This window comes from Myodes glareolus, chromosome 7 (assembly GCF_982192425.1).
Source record: "Myodes glareolus chromosome 7, mMyoGla1.1, whole genome shotgun sequence".
In the NCBI taxonomy this organism is placed as follows: domain Eukaryota; kingdom Metazoa; phylum Chordata; class Mammalia; order Rodentia; family Cricetidae; genus Myodes; species Myodes glareolus.
In genome coordinates, this window is record NC_142032.1 from 2,180,514 (window position 1) to 2,189,613 (window position 9,100).

The window sequence follows — 9,100 nt, forward strand, 5'->3', positions numbered from 1 at the left end:
CCAGGACTAGCAAAGGTCCTCTGGTCACACATACAGTCCTTTGTCCTTTGGGGGAATGCGTTCATGGACACACACACACACACACACACACACACACACAATGTGGGGAGAGATGTTAAGGAAAACAAGGTGGACTGTGCCTTAAGAAGGACAGCAGAGAGTGTCCTCTAACATCAACACACACGTGTGTAAACATGCACACACACAGACTTGGCATTTCCTGGAGAATGGACTCTTTCAGTTAGTTTTCATTTTGATACATTTATTACCAAGTGACTTGTAGAGTTCTCACCTGAAAATGTCGTCAATAGGTCAGGAACTTAAAGACTCAAGTACTTCATTTCTTACCAAATGTGGCTGGACTGCTCAGCTAGAGTTTACCAAGTGCAGAGTCAGCGAGAACTGCCCAGCTGCTGAACCTCTTCACCAGGGTGTGTGTCATGGCCAGTGGCAGGAGCCAGGAAAAGCTAGAGGCATCTCCTCAGCTCCAAATAGCCTTCAGAGGTCCTGTTCATCCCAGAGAGTTTTTGGAGGCCCAGTACTGTTTCCTTACAATAAATAGGTACCTCAGTGACCACCCTCCATCGTCCAGGGAGCTGCTGCTCAGGTTTCCCACCCCTCTGATCCGCTGGTACTTTCTGCACCCCAGTCTCTCACATTTACATGCCTTAGAAATCACGGAGGTGCTTCTATCTCTCTGCGCCTGCTAACACTGGCGTCCACTCCTGGATGCCCCGCTGGTCAGGCTCCTAGAGGAAAGGTCTGTGCGTTAGTCCTTCTCCTGTCAGCACTGGAGTGTGAGAGGACACAGGGCTGAAGGATTGGGCACCCTTTGTGAGAAGAGAGGCAGACCACAGAGGCTGTTGGCTTCTCCCGGAGACCAACTAGGTGGATTTCGGTAATGTCCCGTATTCAGCCCTGTACCGCTGAGAAATTTTCCCCTTTATCTGTGTTCCTTTTGGGGTTCCTAAACTGCTTAGGAATTAGTATATTCACAAAAGTAAGGTGCCTATGAGTAGCTGAAAAATGTACAATACTATTTTCAAAATCCATTTTATATATATATATATATATATATATATATATATATATATATATATATATGTATTTATATGTCTAAGCATAGCACAAGGGATGCGCAATGCTGGTTATTTAAACTGGCAACTAAATGAAGAAAATGCAGGCTAGAAAAGGGCACGCTTTCTTTTTCTTTCTGGAGACGGAGTCTCATCACATAGTCCAGATAGGCTGCGAACTCAAAATCCTCCAGCATTTCGCCTCCTGAGTGTAAGACTGCAGGCATGTGCCATCATGCCCAGCCTTATTTATAAAAGTATTTAAGTTTTTAATTCCACTGTCAGAAGCTTAAGTAATGGGCCCCCAGATGGCTCAGCAGGTAATGGCATCTGGCACATGAGCCTGGTAACCTGCGTTTGATTCCCAGTGCCCACGTTAAAGAGGAAAGAAAAAAATTAACTACACAAAGTTGTCCTCTGTTCACCACAGTGTGTCACACACATAATGGATATGTGCACAGAGTGTGCACATACACACGATAATAATGCATAAAAGTGTAAAAAAAATAAAAATTTTAAGTTTAACTAAAAACCACAGCTTTATTCAAATAACATATTTTGCATTTACTAATTATAATTTATACTTTGATTTTTATAAGAATCTCATATTTGAAACTTTTTCTTCTTTCACATTTTTGATGGAAATATATTCAAAATTGATACTTATAAATATAATTACATTATTTTAAATCTACAGACAATTACTGTGAGAACCACATAAATTATTTATATATTTTGATCATAATTAGTGTTTTTTTACAATAACAAAAAAATGGTATGGGTAACTCATGAAATACATCTTTATTTTTTCATTCATTCAAATACCCCTGGGCATTATTCATAGACACAGAAAAATTCAAATTCAATTGATTTGATACTGAATTTACAGAATTTTAATCATTTCAACTCTACAGCTTCTAATTATAAAATATTTGCCTTTACAAAGTCATACCGTGCTGATGTAGAGAAAGAAGGTGCCTCCAAAGTTTATAGTTGAGATGGGGAAGTAACACCATCGCAGAGTGCTTGCCTTCCAAGTACAAAGACCCAGCTGAGTTCAGTCCTCAGAAGCCACAAAACAGAAAGCTAGGCATAGTGACCCGTGTGTGTAATCCCAGCACCAAGAAGGTTGAGACAGGTGGATCACTGGGGCTCACTGGCCAGCTCTAGTGTGACCTAAGTTCCAGGATAGTGAAAAATTCTGTCTCAAAAAGAAAAGACAATCCGTGAAGCCTGACATTGCCCTCCAGCCTCCACACACGGGCACACAACTATACAAAGCTTAGCGGTTTGATTTATAAATTCTTTTTTATTTATCTATTTTATTTTTTAAAACAATTTTTATTTTACTTACCAATCCCAGGTCCCTCTCCCTCTCCTCCTCCCCCTCCTGCTCTTTTCCACCCACCTCCTTCCCCAGCCACTCCTCAGAGAGGGGGAGGCCTCCCACGGGGAGTCAACAAAGTCTGTCACATCACTTGAAGCAGGACCAAGCCCCCTGCCCCTGTATCTGGCCTGAGCAGGGTATCCCTCCATAGGGAATGAGCTTCAAAAAGCCAGTTCATGCACTAGAGATAAATACTGGTTCCATGGCCAGGGGTCCCCACAAACTGTACAAGCCACATAACTGTCCCCCACATTCAGAGGGCCTAGTTTAGTCCCATGCGAGTTCCCAGGTGTCAGTCCAGAGTCAGTGAGCTCCCACTAGCTCAGGTCAGTTGTTTCTGTGGGTTTTCCCATCATGGTCTTGACCCCTTTGCTCATATTATCACTCCTCCCCTCTTCAAGGGAGTTCGGCCCAGTGCTTAGCTGTGGATTTCTGTATCTGTTTCTATTAATTACTGGATGAAGGTTCTATGATGACAAGGTAGTCATCAATCTGCTTACAGGGGAAGGACAGTTAAGGCACCCTCTCCACTACTGCTTACATTCTTGGCTGGGGTCATCCTTGTGGATTTCTGGGAATTTCCCTTCTGCCAGGTTTCTCGCTAACAACATAATGGCTCCCTCTACCAAGATATCGCTTTCCTTGCTCTCCCTCTCTGTCCTTGCCCCAACTCTTCCCAATCCCTTCCCAATTCCTCATGTTCTCCTCTCCTTCCCACTCCCCTCCCCACTCTCCTCCCACTCCCATTTTACTCAGGAGATCTTGTTTATTTCCCCTTCCCAGGGGGATCCATGTATGCCTGTCTCTCTTAGGGTTCTCCTTGTTTCCTGGCTTCTCTGGAGTAGTGGACTGTAGGCTTATGTCTAATAGCCACTTATGAGTAAGTACATACCGTGTTTGTCTTTCTGGTCTCAGTTACCTTCATCAGGATGTTTTTTTTTTTTCTAGCACCATCGATTTGACTGCACATTTCAAGATGGCATTGTTGTTTTTTTTTTATCGCTGAGTGGTACTCCATTGTGTAAATGTACATCCATCCATCCATCCATCCATCCATCCATCCATCCATCCATCCATCCATCCATCCATTCATTCATTCATTTTGGTTTTTCAAGTTCTGGCTGAACTGGAACTCACTTTGTGGATCAAAGTCAGGCTGGCTGGCCTAACTCACAGAGATCCGCCTGCCTCTGCCTTCTGAGTGCTGGGATTAAAGTTGTGCGCCACCACGGCTTGACTTTGTTTGTTTGTTTGTGTCTTTCAGTGCCACATTATCTTTATTTACTCTTTGGCTGAGGGGCACCTAGCTTGTTTCCAGGTTCTGGCTGTTAGGAATAAAGCTGCTATGAAATTAGTTGAGCAAATGTCCTTGGGGTGTGAGTGTGCCTCCTTTAGGTATATACCCAAGAGTAGTATTGTTGTGTCTTGAGGTAGATTCCCAATTTTCTGAGAAACAATCATACTGATTTCCAAAGTGGATGTACAAGTTTGCACTCCATCAGCAATGGAGGAGTGTTCCCCTTACTTCACAACCTCTCCAGCATAAGATGTCAGTTGTGTTTTTGATTTTAGCCATTCTGACAAATTTCTTTTTTCTCTCAGAGTTCTTTTGATTTACATTTCCCTGATGGATGGATAGGGATGTTAAGCAATCCCTTAAGTGCCTTTTGGCTGTTTGAGAGTCTTCTGTTGAGAATTCTCTATTTAGATCTGTACCCCATTCTTTATTTGGATTATTTGATATTTTGATGTCTAGTTTCTTGAGTTTTTTTGGTATATTTTGGAGATCAGTCTTCTGTCAGATGTGGGTTTGGTGCTAATCTTTTTCCATTCTGTAAGATACTGTCTTGTCTTGCTGACCATGTCTTTTGCCTTACAGAAGCTTCTTAGTTTCAGGAGGTACCATTTATTAATTGTCAACTCCAGTGTCTATGCTACTGGTATTATATTCAGAAGGTGATCCCCTGTGTCAATAAGTTCAAAGCTACTTCCCAATTCCTCTTCTATGAAGTTTAGTGTGGCTGGATTTATGTTGAGGTCTTTGATCCATTTTGACTTGAGTTTTGGGCATGGGGATAGGTATGGATCTATTTGTATTCTTCTTACATGTTGACATCCAGTTATGCCAACACTATTAGTCAAATATGCTTTCTTTCTTCCATTGTAAAATTTTAGCTTCTTTATCAAAAATCAGGTGTTCAGGCTGTGCAGTGGTGGCACATGTCTTTAGTCGCAACACTTGGGAGGCAGAGGCAGGTGGATCTCTGTGAGTTTGAGGCCTGTCTGGTCTACAAGACCTAGTTCCAGGGCATGCTACAAAGCTACAGAGAAACCCTGTCTCAAAAAACAAAACAAAAACCATTGTGTTCATAGGTGTGTGGGTTAATATCAGGGTCTTTGATTTGATTTCATTGGTCAACCTATCTGTTTTTGTGCCAACACCAAGTTGTTTTCATTACTATTGCTTTATAGTAGAGCTTGAAGTAAGGGATGATGATGCCTCCAGAAGTTCCTTTATTGAACTGGATTGTTTTGGCTATCCTGGATTTTTTGTTTTTCCATATGAAGTTGAAATTGTTCTTTCAAGGTCTGTGAAGAATTATTTTGGGATTTTGATGGGCATTGAATTGAATCTGTAGATTGTTTTTGGTAAGATTTTTACTATGTTGATCCTACCAATCCAAGAACATGGGAGATCTTTCCATTTTTTGATATCTTTTTCAATTTTTTTTTCTTCAAAGACTTAAAGTTCTTGTCAGACAGGACTTTCACTTGTTTGGTTAGAGTTACCTCAAGATATTTTATATTATTTGTGGCTATTGTGAATAGTGATGTTTCTCTGATTTCTTTCTCAGACCATTTATCATCTGTATATAGGAGAGCTACGTTTTTATTGTCTTTTGTTGTTGTTGTTGTTGTTAATCTTGTATCCTGCCACATTACTGAAGGTGTTTATCAGTTATAGGAGTTCTCTGGTAGAATTTTTGGGGTCATTTATGTAAACTATCATATCATTTTCAAATTATGAAAGTTTGACTTCTTCCTTTCCAATTTGTATCCCTTAATCTCCATTTATTGTCTTATTGCTCTAGTTAGAACTTTGAGTACCATATTGAATAGGTGGACAATTTTGTCTTGTTCCTGATTTTAGTGGAATCACTTTGAGTTTCTCTTCATTTAGTTTGATGTTAGCTGTTGCTTTGCTATATATTGCTTTTATTATGTTTAGGTATGGTCCTTGTCGCCCTAATCCCTCCAATACCTTTATTATGAAGGAATGTTGGCTTTTGTCAAAGACTTTTTCAGCATCTAATGAAATGATCATGTGAGTTTTTTTTTCAGTTTTGTTTTATATGGCAGATTATATTGACAGATTTTCATATGCTGAACAACCCCTTCATCTCTGGGATGAAGCCTAGTTGATCATGGTGGATAATTTTTTCTGTTTTCAGTTTGTGTTTTCTTTATTGCCTCTACTTCAGTTTTCAAGTCTTGCTTTCATATGCTTTTTTTTTTCTTGGCTTTCTTTAAAGGATTTGTTGATTTCTTCTATTTTTTTTTGTCTTTTCCTCCATTTCTTTAAGGAAATTTTTCATTTCCTCTTTAAGGGCCTCTACCATCTTCCTATAGTTATTTTTAATATTGTTTCCTTCTGCTTTATCTGTGTTGGGAAGTTCAGGTCTTTATGGTTAGGATTACTAGTTTCTTTTGTTCCTTATGTTGTTGAGTGTATTCTTACACTGTTATCGGTCCATCTCTTCCTCCAGGTGTAGGTGGGGCCTGTGCTTCAGGGAGTAGTCCCTCTGCCTCCAATTGGTGCAGGTGTGGCCTGTGGTTTAGGTGTTCACTCTTCCTCCAGGTGCAGGTGGGTCGTGTCTCTGGTGGTCACAGGTGCGGCTCTGGGGGCTCCTCTCCAGGTGCAGTTAGGACTAAGGCTTCAGTGGTGGTTGCAGATGCAGTGGGGATGGTTGGGGGTTTGGGAGTCTGTTCTGTAGTCTCTGGGGCTTTGGTGGGTGGAGCCGGGCAGCAGAATGTGCCTCCAGGGCCTAGACAGCAGGGCCCTCTGGCTGGGAACACAGACACCTCTCCAGGGAAGTCAGGGCCAAGGCTCCAGCAATCACAGATGCAGTGGGAGGGATGGTCGCAGGAGTGGGAAGGCTGTTCCAGGGTTTCTAGGGCTCTCCAGGTGCAGTCAGGGCCAAGGCTCCAATGATCGCAGATGCTGACGTATAAATTCTAAGACATTCAGGCATATAAAATATGCCAGACTGAGGAGACTGCTCTAACTCTATAAATGTTAAACATGAGGCCAAATGCTTTACTCAAACAACGACTGCTCTGTTCCTAAACACTTAACTGACAGTAACCAACCTTTTGTCGGCTGACACATGCCAGGCCATATGTTAAGCAAAGTCTTTGTGTTACCAAATCCTCCCGAGAGCCCTATGTCATTATCCCACTTGACATGAATTAACTGAACCTTGAGCATCTGGGTACCATCAGGGCCTAGACCTGGGATCTGACCCTGGGAAAACTGTCTTTGAGTCACGGCCTTGGGGAAAGATGACCTCAGCGGTCCCCTGAGAGGAGAACCAAGACCCATGAGAGGAGACGTGTGAGGTCATGGTGTTGGGGGGAAAATGTTGCTAGGTAAGGCCTACACTTTGCTCTTGCCCCACAGTGTGACCAGAGATTTGCTCTCACCCCCAAAGAACACTGCCCAGGTCCTGACCTGAAGTGGTTCAGAATGAAGGCTTAGGGACACCTTGTGCCGTCCTTCATTCCCTCCTCATCTCTGTGGGCAGGCAGGAAAAGCATCCCATTGTTGCTGCTCGTGAACACTTAGTCATCCCAGTCCTTTCAACTGGCAACAGGACTGATGCCACCCTGTCCTCCTTCCCGCATCTCAGCTCCCTCCCTCTCCTCCCTTCCTTCCTTCCTGTAAACACAAGCTGAGCTAGCACTCTGCAGACTTCACTACAGGCAGGGAGCTTACAAGCTAGCGAGGAGACAGCAAACAATACAAACCTACAACCGTGCAATGAGGGAGGGGAGAGAGTGCGTGGGGTGTGCTTTTGAGGGGAATTTGGCTGGGCTGTAGAAGTCACAGAAGAATTGGACTAGAATATGGCACAGAAATGGTGTTCTGGGTGTTGAGTTAGAGGGCACTGGACACAGGTTGGGGGATCCTCTCAGGCTAAGCTCGGAGATTGAAGCTGAGGTTTGGAGCTTGAAGATTCTGAGAGGAGCCAGATTGAAGAGTTGCCATGGGAATGTAGTGAACCACGAACCCAAAGAGCTTCTACTTCCCTTTCAGAAAACATCTGGAAGGCCCCTGACCAAACAGTAGAAGCCAGATGTTGAAAGTCAGCCAAGGACCGTGTCCTTATCCCAATGACAATGGGATCTATAGGAGTGCTTAAACACGGAAGAGGATAGGCAAGTGTGGCTCAATTTCACAAGAAACATCCAAGAACCCAGTACACACTTTTATAGGAAGAATATCCCAGGTAAGATCCCTCAAGAACTCCTGCAAAGAAAACCTGCCACAATTCCTTGTAGGAATAGCCACTAAGTGCTTTCTAATGTGTGAAAGTGGCCTCAGTCAACTTCTGCCTGACCCACCAAATCTGTAAGTCAGATTCATTTGGAAAGACATCTCAAGCAGGGAAAAGAACACTTTTGCTTGACAACAGAGCAGAAAAGAATGGGAGGAAAGTTGGAAGTGATCAGGACAGTTACAGAAGTCAGTGAGAATTTAGGGGCGTCACAGCCATTGGGGTACATTGAGCTCCATAGAGACAGTGCCGGGGCAAGCGAGAGCCAGGCAGGCACTGGGCGACTCTGTGCCTCGCGGGCAAAAATCAGCTAAACATGGGCAAAGGAGATCCTAAGAAGCTGAGAGGCAAAATGTCCTTGTATGCATTCTTTGTGCAAACTTGGAGGAACACAAGCAGCAGCACCCGGATGCTTCTGTCAGCTTCTCAGAGTTTTCCAAAAAGTGCTCAGAAAGGTGGAAGACCATGTCTGCTACAGAAAAGGGGAAATCTGAAGGCATGGCCAAGGCTGACAAGGCTCGTTATGAAAGAGACATGAAAACCTACATCCCCTCCCAAGGGGAGACCAAAAAGAAGTTCAAGGACCCTAATGCACCCAAGAGGCCTCCTTCGGCCTTCTTCTTTTTCTGTTCTGAGTATCGCCCCAAAATCAAAGGAGAGCACCCTGGCTTATCCATTGGTGATGTTGCAAAGAAACTGGGAGAGACGTGTAAGAACACCACTGCAGATGACAAGCAGCCGACGGAAAGAAGGCTGCCAAGCTGAAGGAGAAGTACGAACAGGGCATTGCTGCTTACAGAGCTGGAGGAAAACCCGATGCAGCGGAAAGGAGGGGTCAAGGCGGAAAAGAGCAAGAAAAAGGAAGAGGAAGATGAGGAGGAGGACAAAGAGGATGAAGAGGAAGACGAAGATGATGAAGAAGATGATGATGATGAATAAGTTGGTTCTAGTGCAGTTTTTTCTTGCCTATAAAGCATTTAATCCCCCTGGATACAACTCACTCCTTTTAAAGAAAATTAAAATGTAAGGTTGTGTAAGATTTGTTTTTAAACAGCACAGTGTCTTTTTTTTTGTATAGT

At 43.2% G+C, this 9,100-nt stretch overlaps 1 pseudogene; it reads left to right on the forward strand.

Moving 5' to 3' along the window:
- Positions 1 to 8,337: 8,337 nt before the first annotated feature.
- On the forward strand, positions 8,338 to 8,965 carry LOC125393649 (high mobility group protein B1 pseudogene; annotated as a pseudogene).
- Positions 8,966 to 9,100: the final 135 nt, after the last annotated feature.